Raw genomic sequence first — 20,882 nt, forward strand, 5'->3', positions numbered from 1 at the left:
TACTCAAGTAGTACTTTACTCAGTGACATTCACTTTTGCTTGAGTCATTTCCAACTAAGGCATCTTTACTTTTACTCAAATATGACAATTGGGAACTTTTTTCACGACTGCTGCATACAGATAAATAGATGTCTGTAAGAGGTGCGTAACTGGCTGCAGGGAAGTCAGGCGCAGGAGAGCAGAACTGGGTAATAACCAGAGCAGTTTAATGAGGCAAAACCGACAGCACCCAGAACAACAAAATATGGGTTGAAATAACCCGTAACAAACCAGTCTAATAATGGACATACACGTTACAACAAACAATTCCACACACAGACATGGGAGGAACAGAGGGTTATATACACGTCACGTAATGAGGGAATGTAAACCAGGTGTGTGGGAAAACAAGACAAAACAAATGGAAAATGAAAGGTGGATCGGCGATGGCTAGAAGGCCGGGGACGTCGACCGCCGAACGCCGCCCGAACTTCGGCGGAAGTCGTGACAATGTCGGATTTTAATTTCAGACAGTTTTCTACAGCAGGTAAATAATCCTGTAGAAAAATACATTTTTAATTATCATGTGGATCATAATTAACTGACATTTTTGTATGGGTTCATACATTTTTCGTCAGGTCTGAAATTTCAAGGTGCAAATGACAAACTCCAGAAGCCTTTAAACCTTAAATGCACTACAAGTTTTAAATGTCCTGCATTGCAGGAAAGTTCTGCAACAGGGTGATTCAATTGAGATCCTACATCTGTAGTGAGCATCCCGAGCCTGTCATCTGAGCATGCAGCCCTATCCATCAGGTGGAGAAACACTGACACACACTGTTCCTCAACATTGGAGATGCTGTCTGCTGGAGGCCTTCCAAGCAACTGGTTTTCCCTTGTACACAGTGTGTGTGTGTGTGTGTGTGTGTATGCGTGCAACTGGGTGTTTCCACGCCCTCCTGCTGAGATTAACAAGGTGTTCCCATGCAAATGAGTATATTACATTATTGCAATGCTGAATTACAGGTGGAACATGTTATCAAGACAGACATCAACACGTCTCAACAGAATACTCTCATTAACCCACACATACTATCACACACAGAGTGACGCCTGATAGGCGTGGGAAATGGAGAGGCTATACAGTATTGCCTGGTGCCCAAATTGATGACGTACAGTATGCCGTGCAGCTGAGAGTCCAGGGGAGACGAACGGATTAGGTTAAGTCAGTTCAGACAGTCATCCTGATGAGCCCTTCCCAGTTAGCTAGTTTATCCTGGCTAGCTGGCAACAACAGCAGCATGGCTTTAGTTAAAACGTTTAAAAGAAAGTGATGTTTATTTCGATGGGTGGGGGAGAAATAACTTGTAGTATTGGTCACTATCTAGATGTCACCGTGAAATACCAATTATCTAACGTAACGACAAGCAGGTGTGAATTACCAGTGCAATGTTGTTGTATCGAGGTGCTTGCCACTGTTGCTTCCCACTTGGCAGGAGTTGCTTCACCAAGCAGCTGTTATCACATGTCCCTGGCAGTAGCTTACGCCCCAATTTGTTCCATCCCAATTGATTATATTTCAAATAGGATAGCAGCCTACACAAGAAGTATCTTGTAATATTGGTAGTAACCATCAAGATGTCACCGTGATACAGTCTACTGCTCAATGGGGAAAGGTTGCGCTGCAAGCAACACAACAACGTGGGCACAGTGTGTCCTTTGCTCCCACATGCCGCGTTGCCAAGCACTGCTATCCTGCAAAAAGAAGAAGGAAGTAGCTAGACAGTGTAGCTAATATCAAGCCAGGGTAATTTTCACACAATTACTGAATGATTCTTTACTCTCAAGTCCCAACTTCGGCAGACAAGTTTCAAATTCTCGTTGAAGTTTCTAGCCACAAGTTTCTAGCCACAAACTATATAGCTGGGGAGGGCTCATTAGGACCACTGACTGAACCTAATCCATTCGTACCCACGCAACTCTCGCTGTGCGACATACGTAATCAATATTGGGCACCAGGCTTGTCCGTATAGCCTCTCCCCATGGGAAATGTTTACAATATTACACTTCACTCCTGAGAAATGTAGAGACAGGTGGTGGCATTCTGAAATTGAATCAGAATAGTGTCAAACAATGTCCTCACTCCAGCTTTACTCACACTTCTGAATAAATGGGTCATGTTCAAATGTGTTAGTGGGGAAACAACAGCCAAAGATAAATTGAGACTGCTGTTAAATGTTAATATACTATTTTTGTGGGCAGAGAGGCCCTGAGTAAAACAGAGAAAGAGAAGAGAAAGAGATAGAGATTGAGATTCTCTGGTGCCTGGCCAGGGTGAGTGTCTGGCTGGGGTTGAAGGGTTGAAGGTTGAATCCTTTGAGTCCCTGGCTCTCCCCTCCCGTCTGTCATCGGTCCACGTGCCGTGCTGCTGCACTGACTAACCCGTAGCTACAGTAGACCTCATGAAGTCAGCATGCTAGGAATGCCTCTGATATCTGCCTCTTCACTGTCCTTGACATCCCTGCAATACCTGTGGAGGGAAAGAGAGAGAGAGAGCGAGAGAGAGAGCGAGAGAGAGAGAGAGAGAGAGAGAGAGAGAGAGAGAGAGAGAGAGAGAGAGAGAGAGAGAGAGAGAGAGAGAGAGAGAGAGAGAGAGAGAGAGAGAGAGAGAGAGAGAGAGAGAGAGAGAGAGAGAGAGAGAGAGAGAGAGAGAGAGAGAGAGAGAGAGAGAGAGAGAGAGAGAAGCAAAACCATATACTGTTGTTGACAACACCCTGTCTTGCCCTCTGGTCAGGTAAACAACACTCGCTCCGGGCGGCTCAGCTCTCCCACGCTCTGCTAATGCTATCACCATGGCTCATCACTATGGCAATGTCTCAGAGTACCCGCATGCAGCTTCTTAGAATGCTAGGCTACAGTGAGAACACCCACCTAGATACTGTAGGTCCACTTGATATTGGCACAGAAGTTTGTTCATTCAGATACTTACATAAGATGTGTGAAAGGGAGATATAAAAACAGGAGAGAGAGGAGAAAAGAGAGTAGGTAAGAGGCCTTGGTTCATATCTATTGACAGCAAGTCATCTGAATGGTATATTCTCAGTTCGAATACTCTATGTACTGCATATGACACTATAGAGTTACGTTAAATCTGGTTCAAATCAGGAAATAAGTGAAGCAAGGTAATACAAATGTCATGTAATTCTATCTGAGTAGTTCTGGCGCTAAAAACAAAAGACAACATGTCTTTATGAATGATATCAAATGGACTTTCGCAGTATAGGGGTGCACAGTGCAGCGCAACACTGAATCTGTGAGCTTGGCATGCTTACTACTGTAAGGCTGATGATAATAATGTAAACCAGGAACGCTGCGACTTCAGTGTTAGACTCAATGTTTATTATCAGAGTGCTACACAACTTAAAAGGGGACAAAATAATAAAGTAAGGCAAGAGCGTGGCTCCTTCTTCCACTCTCAACTCAAGACTCAAGCATTAGCCATTAACCTTTGCTCTTCTCCCAAGAGCCAGAATACCGCTTCAAAATAAAAGTCCCACCCATTATGTTATCATAATAAAGGTCTCAAACTGCTAACACCAGCTATCTGGGGGGGCCCTACTTCATCAGTCCAGAAATAGAACAAGTAGACAAACTCAAGCTGGCTCTGGCTAGAGCTTCCTGACCTTAATCCACCACTTTCTCAGCATTTCAAAACCAGCATTTTGAAATACCTCTGTGGTATTCTTCTATACTCACCCAGGGCCTGTATACCATACTCCTCCTTCTCCTTACTCTGTCCCATCCCTCTAGTTCTCTCTTCCCAATGAGGGCTTCATGTGGAGTGCCTGCGTGGGAGCGAGAGAAAGAGGAAGCGAGAGTAAAGGGTAAAAGAGAGAGAATGAAAAAGAGAGATAAAAAATGGTGAGCTGGGACTTCATATGCATTAACCTGATGAAAAACAACAGCAACAAGCTAGACTTAGAATTCCACTCGGCCGGGAGCACAGCTCAGGTCTGCCGAGATGGTTGATGTTTGACCAAGTGTTGTAACAAGGTTAAGGTGGACGTGGTGCACCCTGCACCGAGCATGGGGGAAGCCATTACACTGTCGAGGATGCATGGATTCCAAATAAAGATGTCCCGTCATTGAAAAGATTCTGAGAGACAGTCTTCAGCGCTGACTGTGTCCCTCAATGCACTTTACTGTACTGTTGAAATAAGAATCAGCGAGTGTATACTCTCTGGGTAACACACGCCTGAGCATGCTACCAAACATTAAAGGCCCACTGCGGGCAAAAACATTATGTCCCTGTGTTTTATACATTTGAAGTCGGAAGTTTACATACACCTCAGCCAAATACATTTAAACTCAGTTTTTCACAATTCCTGACATTTAATCCTAGTAAAAATGTCCTGTCTTAGGTCAGTTAGGATCACCACTTTATTTTAAGAATGTGAAATGTCAGAATAATAGTCTAGAGAATTATTTATTTCAGCTTTTATTTCTTTCATCACATTCCCAGTGGGTCAGAAGTTTACATACACTCAATTAGTATTTGGTAGCATTGCCTTTAAATTGTTTAATTGACTTGGGTCAAACGTTTTGGGTAGTCTTCCACAAGCTTCCCACAATAAGTTGTGTGAATTTTGTCCCATTCCTCCTGACAGAGCTGGTGTAACTGAGTCAGGTTTGTAGGCCTCCTTGCTCGCACACGCAGTTTCAGTTCACAAATGTTCTATAGGGTTGAGGTCAGGGCTTTGTGATGGCCACTCCAATACCTTGACTTTGTTGTCCTTAAGCCATTTTGCCACAACTTTAGAAGTATGCTTTGGGTCATTTTCCATTTGGAAGACCCATTTGCGACCAAGCTTTAACTTCCTGACTGATGTCTTGAGATGTTGCTTCAATATATCCACATAATTGTCCTGCCTCATGATGCCATCTATTTTTTGAAGTGCACCCCCACAACATGATGCTGCCACCCCCGTGCTTCACGGTTGGGATGGTGTTCTTCGGCTTGCAAGCCTTCCCCTTTTTCCACCAAACATAACGATGGTCATTATTTCCAAATAGTTATATTTTTGTTTCCGCAGACCAGAGGACATTTCTCCAAAAAGTACGATCTTTGTACCCATGTGCAGTTGCAAACCGTAGTCTGGCTATGTTATGGCGGTTTTGGAGCAGTGGCTTCTTCCTTGCTGAGCGGCCTTTCAGGTTATGTCGATATAGGACTTGTTTTACTGTGGATATAGACTATTTTGTACCTGTTTCCTCCAGCATCTTTACAAGGTCCTTTGCTGTTGTTCTGATTTGATCTTTTCGCACCAAAGTACGTACGTTGATTTGAGACATGTATGAAGTGTTTTGGTAGTTTTAGTGCATTTTGGATGTGAAATTAACTGCTGTGCCAAGCTGAAAGTTGGTTAGGAGAACTGTGTGAAGAGTTTTGAAAAAGTGACCTTGTAAAGATGCTGGAGTTTTGAAAAAGTGCTTAACTGTAAGCAAACCAGACGGTAGCAAACCAGACGGTACTTTTACGGATAGCCAGGGGCACACTTAAGCTTACCTTGACCTGGAAGAGTTCCAGTGTTGGATAGCCATAGCCAGCTAGCTAACATAGTATCCCTCTCTGTTTGAGCTGGATGCTTGAGTAGGCTAAACTAGATAGCTGCATTCGATGCTAGCTAAGTAAGTGAGAAAAAAAATGACTACGAAATCTCTCTCTCTCTCTCGCTCTTTCTCTCTCTCTTGCTTCTCCTTAATTTTGGAAGAAATTAATTTGTTCAAAACTGTTCAACTATTGTCTTTCTCTCTCTGAGTCAATTACTCACCACCTTTGATGCACTGCAGTGTTAGCTAGCTGTTGCTTATGCTTTCAGTACTAGATAAATTCTCCAATCCTTTGATTGCGTGGACAATATGTCAGTTCATGCTGCAAGAGCTCTGATAGGTTTGAGGACGTCCTCTGGAAGTTGTCATAATTACTGTGTAAGTCTATGGAAGGGGGCCTCCTAGGTTTTGTATTGAAGTCAATGTACCCAGAGGAGAACAGAAGCTAGCTGTCCTCTGGCTACACCATGGTGCTACCCTACATAGTGCTGCTGAGACTACTGTAGACCTTCATTGCAAAACAGTGTGTTTTAATCAATTATTTGGTGGCCTGACTATATTTTGTATAGTTTAATCGAAAAAGTATTACACTTTTAATGTTTTACTATTTTTATGAAATTCACTGAGGAGGATGGTCCTCCCCTTCCTCTTCTGGTGTGTGTGTGTGTGTGTGTGTGTGTGTGTGTGTGTGTGTGTGTGTGTGTGTGTGTGTGTGTGTGTGTGTGTGTGTGTGTGTGTGTGTGTGTGTGTGTGTGTGTGTGTGTGTGTGTGTGTGTGTGTGTGTGTGTGTGTGTGTGTGTGTGTGTGTGTGTGTGTGTGCTTGCATGCTACCATAGACCCACAGGCATCTCCTTGTCCCTGTCTGTAATCCCAACATGTTTCAAGCAGACCACCATTGTTCCTGTTCCTAAAAACTCAAAGATAACCTGCCTAATCATCTATCGTCCCGTAGCACTCATATCTGTAACCGTGAAATGTTTTGAAAGGCTGGTCATGGCACCTATCATCACCATCATCCCAGACACCCTGGACCCACTACAATTCGCATACCGCCCCAAAATATCCACAGATAACTCCATACTGCTCTCTCCCACGTGAACAAGAGGAACACCTATGTGTGAATGCTGTTCATTGACTACAGCTCAGCTTTCAACACCATAGTCCCCTCCAAGCTCATCACCAAGCTCGGGACCCTGGGAGTAAACACCTCCTTCTGCAACTGGATCCTGGATTTTCTGATGTGCCGCCCCCAGTTGGTGAGGGTAAGTAACAACACATCCGCCATGCTGACCCTCAACAAGGGGGCCCCTCGGGGTGCGGGCTTAGTCCCCTTTTGTTCTCCCTGTTCACCCACGACTGTGTAGCCATACACTACTGCGGGATTATTTAAGATAATCTTTGAAGAGGATGTGTTTTCGGAGATGGGCAGGGACTCTGCTGCTGCCCTAGCTTCATGGGGAAGCTGGTTCCACCATTGGGGTGCCAGGACAGAGAAGAGCTTGGACTGGGCTGAGCGGGAGCTGCCCTGCCGTAGGGGAGGGAGGTCCAAAAGACCAGCGGTGGCAGAACGGAGTTGGGGTGTAGGGTTTGAGCACAGCCTGAAAGTAGGGAGGGGCAGTTCCTCTTGCCTCTCTATAGGCATGGTCCCCCAGATCCTGAAAAAGGAAATTGTGCAATTTTATAACACATTTCGTACAATTCTATTAATTTTGCCATGGGGCAGGGAGACATTTTTGCAGTTTTAAAGCTAATTTTGTGCAATTCTACACATTTTGCCATGACTTATGCCATGTTAATGATACTGTATCTGAGTGAGAATGAGTATCAAAACCAATGGGGCCCCTTGGAGGTCAGGGCCCCTTGGAGGTCAGGGCCCCTGGAAACGTGCCCTGCATGTCCGCTCGGTATTCGGCCATGATTACCACAAGTTTAGATAGCTGGCTACTCTGCATTGTTTGGAAAGGTCTCGTAAGTAAGCATTTCACAGTAAAGACTTCACCTGTTGTATTTGTCTGTCGTGACTTGACTTTTACATTAATCTGAAAACTGTTATTTATCTAATCAACCTAAATATGTTTAATTGTTACCCGATTAAATGAATTATGTAACAATTAACTCATTAGGAATTGGGGCACCACAAGAGCGGTTCTTTAAAGAGTTGCCATCTCCCAAATTAAACTCTAAATGTCTTTACTCATTACATCTATAAATAGTCAACTTATTAATCATAACCTCATAACATCATTCTGAACAGTTGTGACTCCTTGCATCTGCAAAAACCTGAGCCTTAGTTATGACTCATTACTACACAAATTGGTTTAATTATTTATATACTAGCTAACTAAATGGTAACACAGGATAAATATAAACACTTAATACATTAGAAACAGGTCCCTGGCGTACTGACAACAATATGGCTGCTTGTTACAAAAGACATGGAGAGGGCGAGAAAGAGAGAGGGACAGAGACACTTAATGTAACAGTTTAACTTTACGTCTGTCCCATCGCCCCGACACGGGCGCGAATCAGGGACCTTCTGCACCACATCAACAACAGTCACCCACGAAGCGTCGTTACCCATCGCTCCACAAAAGCCGCGGCCCTTGCAGAGCAAGGGGAACCACTACTACTTCAAGGTCTCAAAGCGAGTGACATAACCGATTGAAACGCTATTAGCGCACACCACTGCTAACTAGCTAGCCATTTCACATCCGTTACACTCACCCCCTTTCCCGCAGCAACCAGTGATCCGGGTCAAGAGCATCAATGTAACGGTACAACTTTAGACCGTCCCCTCACCCCGACACGGGCGCGAACCAGGGACCCTCTGCACACATCAACAACGGTCGCCCACAAAGCATAGTTACCCATCGCTCCACAAAGGCCACGGCCCTTGCAGAGCAAGGGGAACCACTACTACTTCAAGGTCTCAAAGCGAGTGACATAACCGATTGAAACGCTATTAGCGCGCACCACTGCTAACTAGCTAGCCATTTCACATCCGTTACATTAACGTTGGTACATTTAGAAACTACTCTCACTTATACTTTGCACACGAACCGCCGCCTGCTTGGAGTAATAAATCATGAATGTATTTAAGTAAAAATTCCCTGGTTCGCCGTGTATCTCTCCTAACTGGGCCACCTTGGAAAGGGGGTTGAGCCTTTTTGCGGCATGCTTGTAAGGCTCTGATTGTCCAAAACGGTTCCGAAAGGTCTCCTACTATTGTTCTCCTCTGCAGTCGTCCGGTATCCGGTGACTTGTAGTGTAGTTCTGAACAGAACTACAAGTTTATTCTCCTTCCATTCGCTCTGGAATATGCTTCTTTGAAGATAGGCTAGCCAGCCATGTCGATGGTTCCCAGTGGAGTGATGAGAGTATCGTACTATGATGGTTTGAAAAGAGTAGTAGAATGGTCCCACTTCAATTAGCTTTTCTAGATACTTTACTTAGGACAGCTAATCAGCCATACCAGTGATTGTCCAGGAGGTGACTTTATCGTCTCTACCTCGTGTTGAGATTCAGAGTTCAAACAACTTTAAACGTAAGCTGCAGCTCTACGTCTCTCTGGTCTGATATGTTAATTCTTAACCCATCATTTTATACAGTTCATTCAAAAGAGGCGGTTCCGTTAGGCTGACACGCTCTCTGACCTCATTCAAGGGGGCGGTGACTACTTACTGTGCACAGTTATAGAAACAATTTCTTTAGAACGTGTTAGCGTTTTGGTGGGAAAAGTCTGTGAAAAAAAGGCACATTCCTCTGATGAATTTGGAGAGGGAAATCTGAATATTCTCTCCTTGATTTACAACAGGGTGTGAGGTATTAACCCCCACCAGTTCCCTCCTCCCCCCTCTGCAGTTGAGTGGGGGTCTGATTGAAGTTATTTATTGCAAAGCTGATCTGACCTATTTGGATCCTCACAGGACAGTCATGACACGGCACATGTGACAAATACAATTTTATTTTAATAGATTTTTGTGTGTGTGTCTGAGCAAGTGTGTGTGTGTGTGTGTGTGTGTGTGTGTGTGTGTGTGTGTGTGTGTGTGTGTGTGTGTGTGTGTGTGTGTGTGTGTGTGTGTGTGTGTGTGTGTGTGTGTGTGTGTGTGTGTGTGTGTAACTGAGACAAGGTCTGCACGTGCACAAAGTGTGTAATCATCTTCCGGCGTCGACCGAGATGGCCGCCTCGCTTCGCGTTCCTAGGGAACTATGCAGTATTTAGTTTTTTTATGTGTTATTCCTTACATTGGTACCCCAGGTAATCTTAGGTTTCATTACATACAGTCGGGAGGAACTACTGAATATAAGAGCATCGTCAACTCACCATCGTTACAACCAGGAATATGACTCTCCCGATGAGGATCCTGTGTTTTGCCTTCCACCCAATACAATGGATCTGATCCCAGCCGGTGACCCTAAACAACGACGCCGAAAAAGGGGCAAACGAAGCGGTCTCCTGGTCAGGCTTCGGAGACGGGCACATCGCGCTACACTCCTTAGCATACTACTCGCCAATGTCCAGTCTCTTGACAATAAGGTTGATGAAATCCGAGCAAGGGTAACATTCCAGAGAGACATCAGGGATTGTAACGTTCTTTGCTTCACGGAAACATGGCTCACTCAAGAGACGCTAACAGAGTCGGTGCAGCCAGCTGGTTTCTTCACGCATCGCGCCGACAGAAACAAACATCTTTCTGGTAAGAAGAGGGGCGGGGGTGTATGCCTTATGATCAACGAGATGTGGTGTGATCATAACAACATACAGGAACTCAAGTCATTCTGTTCACCAGATTTAGAATTCCTCACAATCAAATGTCGACCGCATTATCTACCAAGGGAATTCTCTTCGATTATAATCACAGCCGTATATATCCCCCCCCCAAGCAGACACATCGATGGCCCTGAACGAACTTTATCTGACTCTTTGTAAACTGGAAACCACACACCCTGAGGCTGCATTCATCGTAGCTGGGGATTTTAACAAGGCTAATCTGAAAACAAAACTCCCTAAATTCTATCAGCATATCGATTGTGCTACCAGGGCTGGTAAAACCTTGGATCATTGTTCTACTAACTTCCGCGACGCATATAAGGCCCTCCCCCGCCCTCCTTTCAGAAAAGCTGACCACGACTCCATTTTGTTGCTTCCAGCCTACAAACAGAAACTAAAACAGCAAGCTCCCGCGCACAGATCTGTTCAACGCTGGTCCGACCAATCTGATTCCACGCTTCAAGACTGCTTCGATCACGTGGATTGGGATATGTTCCGCATTGCGTCCAACAACACCATTGACGAATACGCTGATTCGGTGAGCGAGTTCATTAGAAAGTGCATTGACGATGTCGTACCCACAGCAACGATTAAAACATTCCCAAACCAGAAACCGTGGATTGATGGCAGCATTCGCGTGAAACTGAAAGCGCGAACCACTGCTTTTAACCAGGGCAAGGTGACCGGAAACATGACCGAATACAAACAGTGTAGCTATTCCCTCCGCAAGGCAATCAAACAAGCTAAGTCCCAGTATAGAGACAAAGTAGAGTCGCAATTCAACAGCTTTAAAGACACAAGAGGTATGTGGCAGGGTCTACAGTCAATCACGGATTACAAAAAGAAAACCAGCCCCGTCGCGGACCAGGATGTCTTGCTCCCAGACAGACTAAATAACTTTTTTGCTCGCTTTGAGGACAATACAGCGCCACTGACAAGGCTGCAGGCCCAGACGGCATTCCCAGCCGCGTCCTCAGAGCATGCGCAGACCAGCTGGCTGGTGTGTTTAAGGACATATTCAATCAATCCTTATCCCAGTCTGCTGTTCCCACATGTTTCAAGAGGGCCACCATTGTTCCTGTTCCCAAGAAAGCTAAGGTAACTGAGCTAAACGACTACCGCCCCATAGCACTGACTTCCGTCATCATGAAGTGCTTTGAGAGACTAGTCAAGGACCATATCACCTCCACCCTACCTGACACCCTAGACCCACCCCAATTTGCTTATCCACCCAATAAGTCCACAGACGACGCAATCACAACCACACTGCACACTGCCCTAACCCATCTGGACAAGAGGAATACCTATGTGAGAATGCTGTTCATCGACTACAGCTCAGCATTTAACACCATAGTACCCTCCAAACTCGTCATCAAGCTCGAGACCCTGGGTCTCAACCCCGCCCTGTGCAACTGGGTCCTGGACTTCCTGACGGGCCGCCCCCAGGTGTTGAGGGTAGGTAACAACATCTCCACCCCGCTGATCCTCAACACTGGGGCCCCACAAGGGTGCGTTCTGAGCCCTCTCCTGTACTCCCTGTTCACCCACGACTGCGTGGCCATGCACGCCTCCAACTCAATCATCAAGTTTGCGGACGACACTACAGTGGTAGGCTTGATTACCAACAACGACGAGACGGCCTACAGGGAGGAGGTGAGGGCCCTCGGAGTGTGGTGTCAGGAAAATAATCTCACACTCAACGTCAATAAAACAAAGGAGATGATTGTGGACTTCAGGAAACAGCAGAGGGAGCACCCCCCTATCCACATCGACGGGACAGTAGTGGAGAAGGTGGAAAGTTTTAAGTTCCTCGGTGTACACATCACGGACAAACTGAATTGGTCCACCCACACAGACAGCGTTGTGAAGAAGGCGCAGCAGCGCCTCTTCAACCTCAGGAGGCTGAAGAAATTTGGCTTGTCACCAAAAGCACTCACAAACTTCTACAGATGCACAATCGAGAGCATCCTGTCGGGCTGTATCACCGCCTGGTACGGCAACTGCTCCGCCCACAACCGTAAGGCTCTCCAGAGGGTAGTGAGGTCTGCACAACGCATCACCGGGGGCAAACTACCTGCCCTCCAGGACACCTACACCACCCGATGTCACAGGAAGGCCATAAAGATCATCAAGGACAACAACCACCCGAGCCACTGCCTGTTCACCCCGCTATCATCCAGAAGGCGAGGTCAGTACAGGTGCATCAAAGCAGGGACCGAGAGACTGAAAAACAGCTTCTATCTCAAGGCCATCAGACTGTTAAACAGCCACCACTAACATTTAGTGGCCGCTGCCAACATACTGACTCAACTCCAGCCACTTTAATAATGGGAATTGATGGAAATTATGTAAAAATGTATCACTAGCCACTTTAAACAATGCCACTTAATATAATGTTTACATCCCCTACATTACTCATCTCATATGTATAGACTGTACACTATACCATCTACTGCATCTTGCCTATGCCGTTCCGTACCATCACTCATTCATATATCTTTATGTACATATTCTTTATCCCTTTACACTTGTGTGTATAAGGTAGTAGTTGTGGAATTGTTAGGTTAGATTACTTGTTGGTTATTACTGCATTGTCGGAACTAGAAGCACAAGCATTTCGCTACACTCGCATTAACATCTGCTAACCATGTGTATGTGACAAATAACATTTTATTTTATTTGATAAGATAAATAGGCGTCATGGCGGATGGAAGCAGGGCCAGGACAGACAAGACAGAACCCCGTGAGTGCGCTTTCCTGATTTATGGGCCACGCTTTCCATTCCTCGTACCCTGTCCAAGGGCCCTTAAGTTAAGAGGTAAGCAATGTTTTTTTGGTCACCCGTAGCACTCCATGAAAAGTGATTACATTGATATGTACTTTTATAAATAGTTCGCCCACATGTGCTTATTACCAGTTTCTTAAATTGCTCAAAACTCAAATAAGTCATAGATCTATTCCATCTCTAGCTCCTCATCATTGAAACAGTGAGCCTGGTCTAAACTGAGCCTCTGGTGACATAATTGTAAGGACTTCTGTTCATAGAACAAAAGGCCCACATTTATTTTGAGCCAACATTCTCTCTCTCTCTTCTTCTTGGTCCCAGATTCTCCCTATTGTTAAGTCCAAGAGGTCTACTTTCGTGCTCCGGTGGATCAAAATAACCAGCAGCGACACAGCCACAGCATTGTAAACAGGAAACAGGACAAGAGTTGTGTTTGTGCATATGACTATGCATGTGTGTGTGTGTGTGTGTGTGTGTGTGTGTGTGTGTGTGTGTGTGTGTGTGTGTGTGTGTGTGTGTGTGTGTGTGTGTGTGTGTGTGTGTGTGTGTGTGTGTGTGTGTGTGTGTGTGTGTGTGTGTAGATAGAACCTCCCGCAGGTCAAGAAGACCACCGACACGTAGGAATGCACTGGGAGGAAGTGACAAAATAGGAATCCAAAATAATATTCATTATGTTTAATTTGTGGCAATAATAATATTTGACATCATGATTAACAATGAAGCTGGGAAAAAATGTACCAATTTACAAGGAGCAGTTCGGCCATTCTTTGAACAAGGCACAAAGAAAGTAGGGCGTGTTGGTGAAGAGCCAATTGAAATGTGAGGAACAACAAGGTTAGGAAGCTGTAAAGGTTACCTTCTTATTTTAGCCGTAGTAGAGAAAGGAAGGCATCCATAAGGAAGATCATCAACACCATAAGATAAATTAGATAGTTTTGTTATCATAACTGTCATTTCAGAGTGAGGCAAAATAACCACGTGCAAACAGCTCTCTGAGTGACCTACATAAAGGAGCATTCAGTAGCTGCTACATCCATAAATGAATGATATGTACCCATAGATTCTTGAAGAATATAACTTATAAATGCCTCATGAGCTTAGTTCAACTATTGTACCCCGTCAGAACTGAAAATATAAGCTTGTTTACTCCAATGTTTGTAAATGAAGTAAATGTAAACAAACACTATAAAGCCTCAAAACATGATTAAAACTATCATTTTTATATTATTGATGGTCAGTCCTTTTACCGAAACAGTGGCGGAGACCACACTTTGTTATTATTTCAACTGCTGATTGGCCCTTTAACATACTCTTGGCTATTTTTATCTTTATGCCAAGCCATCTAATGTTTTAGTTATTTATCAGTAATACTACAGCAATGTATTCAGTTGATATTAAAAAGAAAATGACATGGGAATGTGGCAGCACCTAAGAATATGGTGTATATATTTTGTACTTGTGTTCACATAGCATCCTTGCCAAATAAAATAAAATGTTATTGGTAACATACACATATTTCGCAGATGTTATTGCGGGTGTAGTTAAATGCTTATAGCAAAGATCCAATACCACCGGCTTGATCTTTGCTCTGTGGTATTGTGAAACTAACTGCTAAAAGGAGAAGGAATAGAGATTTATCATGAGGGTGAGTGACAACACTGACAACAACGTCAGCGAAGAGGAATTAGTAGATTTCACAACTCATAACTGGTTTAATGTACTTCAAAAGCCCTGAACATCAGTCCTACGCTGTAAACCAGACACTGGTCGTCATTCTCACGCCCCTCCTCTCTGATTCACCTCAGTCCTACTTACCACAGCACGTGAAAGCTGAGGACAGCACTCCCCTGGAGAAACAGAATGGGGATTGTGTAATGTTAGTTGTGACTCTCTATTTGTACCTATGGTGTGGAGAGGAATGGGCTGTATGTAGGCAATGATATGAAGGTGTCAACATTTGTTTTCAAGAAGACATAATTAAATTAATAATACTATATATGTTCAAAACATTTAGCAAAGCATCTACACTATACCAATTACCAGGAAACGTTGCTTTAACATTCCCATTCTGGCGACCTATGCTCACACCACAGGAGGATGGTGGCACCTTAATTGGGGAGGACGGGCTCGTGGTAATGGCTGGAGCGGAATCAGTGGAATGGTATCAAACACATGGTTTCCATATGTTTGATACGATTCCATTTGCTCTGTTCCAGCCATTATTATGATCCTTTCTCCCCTCAGCAGCCTCCACTGGCCCACACGCCACTACATGCGCGACGGCACACACCCATAGGCAACCACAAGCCCACTCTCCTGCATCACCTCAAGAAATTCTGAGAATGAGAAAGCACACAGGCTGTTTGAGCAATACCAGCAATACCCTGAGTACAGTATTGACCTTTCAACCCTCCTATAGGGTTACATGCTGGCTGCTCCTGACACAGACATGACTTGTTCTGGCCATGGATAGTTACTACTAAGCCTCCGGGCAAACTGTGAGGAAGATACAATTAAGCCAAGCTAAGACGACAATCTGGTATCTGGTAATAGTATGAAACGGTAGTGCTTTGTTTTGAGTATAATGGATTTGCTATGCCTCTTACACGTCTAAACAGTTATGACATCCAAGACATTCGTTTTGCGTCTCTAGTAATGAAGTATGTAAATAATCTCAGTAATTTTATGAGAAGCCTGGACATTCTTACTTTAAGAGGACCCCAGGGAGTTTCTAATGTACATAAAGAAAGTCTGAGCAGAACAGAGGAGAGGAGCCAAGTATGTGTTATGTCTGTCAGCCAGCCATCAGCATACCACCCTGAATCCCACTGGGGGGGGGGGGGGGGGTAGGATAGGGACAGGAGATAGAACCTGGGGTTGGTGGTGGGTCAGGAGTCAGAGATGGGACCTGGGGGTGGTGGTGGGTCAGGAGTCAGAGATAGGACCTGGGGGTTGTGATGGTAGGATAGGGATAGGTGACAGAGATAGGACCTGGGTGAATGGTGGTGGTGGGTCAGGAGTCAGTGATAGGACCTGGGGGTGGAGGTGGTAGGATAGGGACAGGAGCCAAAGATTGTACCTGGTGGTGGAGTGTGGTCTTCCACTAGTCCTCTAAGTGTTTATGTCAAAATGCATTAGGCATGTGTTAATGTATCAATTGTCTATACAAAAAAATACAATAGACAGTTTAGTTTATTAAGACCATCACTAAAATGAATGGGTTCATACACAAACATACAATAGACAACACAATACAAAGCAATACACGAAACGCAAGACGACATATTCTGACAAATAGGCGTAGAAAGGATGGGTCCCCAGATCCTCAAAAAGTTCTACAGCTGCACCATCGAGGGCATCCTGGCTGGTTGCCTCACCACCTGGTATGGCAACTGCTCGGCATCTGACCGTAAGGCGCTATAGAGGTTAGTGCGTACGGCCCAGTACATCACTGGGGCCAAGCTACCTGCCATCCAGGACTTATACTAGGGTGTCTGAGAAAAGCCCAAAAATTGTCAAAGACTCCAATCACCCAATTCATAGACTGTCCTCTCTGCTACCGCACGGCAAGCGGTACCGGAGCGCCAAGTCTAGGACCAAAAGTCTCCTTAACAGCTTCTACCCCCAAGCCATACGACTGATGAACAATTAATCAAATGGCCACACGGACTATTTACATTGACACCCCCCTCATTTGTTTTTACACTGCTACTACTAGCTGTTTATTATCTATGCATAGTTACTTTACCCCTACCTACATGTACAAATTACCTCGACTAAGCTGTACCCCCGCACATTGACTCGGTACCGGTACCCCCTGTATATAGCCTCGTTATTGTTATTTTCTTGTGTTTTTTTAAACTTTAGTTTATTCTGTAAATATTTTCTTGCAACTCTTTCTTCAACTGCATTGTTGGTTAAGTGCCCTGTAAGTAAGCATTTCACGGTAAGGTTGGATTCGGTGCATGTGTGTCACAATCGTCGTATTGTGGAAGAGAAGAGGACCAAGGCGCAGCGTGAAGTGAATACATAATCTATTTATTTAAGCGACGTACTGAAGAACACTTAAACAAAACTACAAAACAACAAACCGACGAACGTGAAGCTATACAAAACAAATAAGTGCAGACACTGGCAACTTACACATAGACAATCACCCACAACCTACCTAATGACTATGGCTGCCTAAATATGGCTCCCAATCAGAGACAACGATAGACAGCTGTCTCTAATTGAGAACCAATCTAGGCAACCATAGACTTACATAAACACCTACAATGAACACAACCCCATGAACTCTACAAACACCCCCTAGACAATACAAACACCCTAGACGAGACAAAAACACACAAACATCCCCCATGTCACACCCTGACCTAACTAAAATAATAAAGAAAACAAAGATAACTAAGGCCAGGGCGTGACAATGTGACAAATAAAGTTTGATTTGAGATACGTAGCTAGCTACAGTACATAGCAAAAACAAAACAACATTTGTTCAGTAATATATTTTACGTATGTTTGTTTCTAGTGAGTTATGGTGTCTATTCTAGTCCTTGCCAGTGCTTAAAACAACCTGGTGGTATGTGAATGTCTTGTTACCACTGTTTGTTTCTGTGTTTGGAGGATGGGGGTTCAATACTAACATGAACAGAGTTCGGTAATGCTTTATTTTACAATCCTGTTAGAGCTAGTTTGGTATTTACCCGAAAAGTATGTCACAATATATAGATACTTTCTGATACTTATTTCAAGTAATTTAATAACACAACTGTAAACTACCTGGTATGAAGAACAGTCATGTCCAAAGGTTTTGAGAATGACACAAATTTTAATTTTCACACAGTCTGCTGCCTCAGTTTGTATGATGGAAATTTGCATATACTCCAGAATGTTATGAAGAGTGATCAGATGAATTGCAATTAATTGCAAAGTCCCTCTTTGCCACCATGCAAATGACTGAATCCCCCAAAAACATTTCCACTGCATTTCAGCCTTGCCACAAAAGAACCAGCTGACATGTCAATGATTCTCTCGTTAACACAGGTGTGAGTGTTGACGAGGACAAGGCTGGAGTACACTCTGTCATGCTAATTGAGTTCGAATAACAGACTGGAAGCTTCAAAAGGAGGGTGGTGCTTGGAATCATTGTTCTTCCTCCATGGTTACCTGCAAGGAAACACGTGCAATCATCATTGCTTTGCACAAAAAGGGCTTCACAGGCAAGGATATCGCTGCCAGTAAGATTGCACCTAAATCAACCATTTATCGGATCATCAAGAACTTCAAGTAGAGCGGTTCAATTGTTGTGAAGAAGGCTTCAGGGCGCCCAAGAAAGTCTAGCAAGCGCCAGGACCGTCTCCTAAAGTTGATTCAGCTGCGGGATCGGGGCACCACCAGTACAGAGCTTGCTCAGGAATGGCAGCAGACCGGTGTGAGTGCATCTGCACGCACAGTGAGGCGAAGACTTTTGGAGGGTGGCCTGGTGTCAAGAAGGGCAGCAAAGAAGCCACTTCTCTCCAGGAAAAACATCAGGGACAGACTGATATTCTGCAAAAGGTACAGGGATTGGACTGCTGAGGACTGGGGTAAGGTCATTTTCTCTGATGAATCCCCTTTCAGATTGTTTGGGGCATCTGGAAAAAAGCTTGTTCGGAGAAGACAAGGTGAGCGCTACCATCAGTCCTGTGTCATGCCAACAGTAAAGCATCCTGAAACCATTCATGTGTGGGGTTGCTTCTCAGCCAAGGGAGTGGGCTCATTCACAATTTTGCCTAAGAACACAGCCATGAATAAAGAATGGTACCAACACATCCTCCGAGAGCAACTTCTCCCAACCATCCAGGAACAGTTTGGTGACGAACAATGCCTTTTCCAGCATGATGGAGCACCTTGCCATATGGCAAAAGTGATAACTAAGTGCCATGGGGAACAAAACATTGATATTTTGGGTCCATGGCCAGGAAACTCCCCAGACCTTAATTTCATTGAGAACTTGTGCTTGTGGACAAACAAAAAACCACAAATTCTGACAAACTCCAAGCATTGATTATGCAAGAATGGGCTGCCATCAGTCAGGATGTGGCCCAGAAGTTAATTGACAGCATGCCAGGGCGGATTGCAGAGGTCTTGAAAAAGAAGGATCAACACCGCAAATATTGACTCTTTGCATCAACTTCATGTACTTGTCAATAAAAGCCTTTGAAACTTATGAAATGCTTGTAATTATACTTCATTATTCCATCGTAACATCTGACAAAAATATCTAAAGACACTGAAGCAGCAAACTTTGTGGAAATTAATATTTGTGTCATTCTCAAAACTTTTGGCCATGACTGTAGTTATTGTTTCAATGAATCCTGAAGAAACTAAGATGTCATTATTATGCGGTTATTATAAGATAATAATTTCTGGTAATATCATGTAATTACTTTGTAAATAAATACTAGGTACATAGCGAACTATAAAAACAAGTAACCAACAGTTCTAGCGTCCCACCCCAACAACAGCCAGTGAAATTGCAGGGCGCCGAATTCAAAACAACAGAAATATTATAATTAAAATTCCTCAAACATACAAGTATTATACACCATTTTAAAGATAAACTTCTCGTTAATCCAGCCACAGTGTCTGATTTCAAAAAGGCTTTTATGACAAAAGCACACCTTGCGATTATGTTAGGTCAGTGCCAAGTCACAGAAAAACATACAGCCATTTTCCAAAGAAGGAGAGGTGTCACAAAACTCAGAAATAGCGTTATAAATATTCCGTTACCTTTGATGATCTTCATCGGAATGCACTCCCAGGAATCCCAGTTCCACAATAAATTTTAGTTTTGTTCGATAAAGTCCATAATTTATGTCCAAATACCTCCTTTTTGTTTGCGCGTTTAGCCCAGTAATCCAAATGCTCAATGCGCAATCACTTAGTTCAGACGAAAAGTCCAAAAAGTTATATTACAGTTCGTAGAAACATGTCAAACGATGTATAGAATCAATCTTTAGGACGTTTTTATCATAAATCTTCAATAATGTTTCAACCGGAGAATTCCTTTGTCTTTAGAAATGAAAAGGAACGCAGCTAACTCACGGCCGCACGCCTGACTGAGCTCATGGCATTCTGCCAGACCCCTGACTCAAACAGCTCTTATTCGCTCCCCCTTCACAGTAGAAGCCTGAAACAAGGTTCTAAAGACTGTTGACATCTAGTGGAAGCATTAGGAAGTGCAATATGACCCCATAGACACTGTATATTGGATAGGCAAAGACTTGAATACCTACAAACCTCAGATTTCCCACTTCCTGGTTGGATTTTTTCTTGGGTTTTTGCTTGCCATATGAGTTATGCTATACTCACAGACATCATTCAAACAGTTTTAGAAACTTCAGAGTGTTTCCTATCCAAATCTACTAATTATATGCATATTCTAGCTTCTGGGCCTGAGTAGCAGGCAGTTTACTCTGGGCACCTTATTCATCCAAGCTACTCAATACTGCCCCCCAGTCCCAAAGAAGTTAAAGTGTTGGCTTGACAGTCGCTGGACCCGAGGTTCGAGTCCCGGGTTGGGGCTATCCCCCGTATTCTCGACAGTATGATGAATCACTGTTGATAATCACTATTTGGCTCTGGGGTGACTGTGTCATCAGCAACAACACACTACCTAGCATTCTAGCTGTAAAATTAAAAAGAGGCTACTCTGAAACTAGCTACACTGTAAAAAACATAACTTGTTTATAT

General features: G+C 44.0%; 1 long non-coding RNA gene across 1 annotated transcript in view; it reads right to left on the bottom strand.

Annotated features, from left to right (window-relative positions):
• Positions 1-2,899: 2,899 nt before the first annotated feature.
• Positions 2,900-20,882, bottom strand: part of LOC139539262 (uncharacterized) — an 84,211-nt gene continuing 66,228 nt past the window's right edge. Inside the window, exons 3-4 of the long non-coding RNA XR_011667900.1 lie at positions 3,736-3,824; positions 2,900-2,963 (exon numbers count right to left, since the gene is read on the bottom strand). This is a non-coding gene — a long non-coding RNA (uncharacterized lncRNA). The remainder of the gene's footprint in view (positions 2,964-3,735; positions 3,825-20,882) is intronic.

This window comes from Salvelinus alpinus, chromosome 15 (genome assembly GCF_045679555.1).
Source record: "Salvelinus alpinus chromosome 15, SLU_Salpinus.1, whole genome shotgun sequence".
Lineage (NCBI taxonomy): Eukaryota > Metazoa > Chordata > Actinopteri > Salmoniformes > Salmonidae > Salvelinus > Salvelinus alpinus.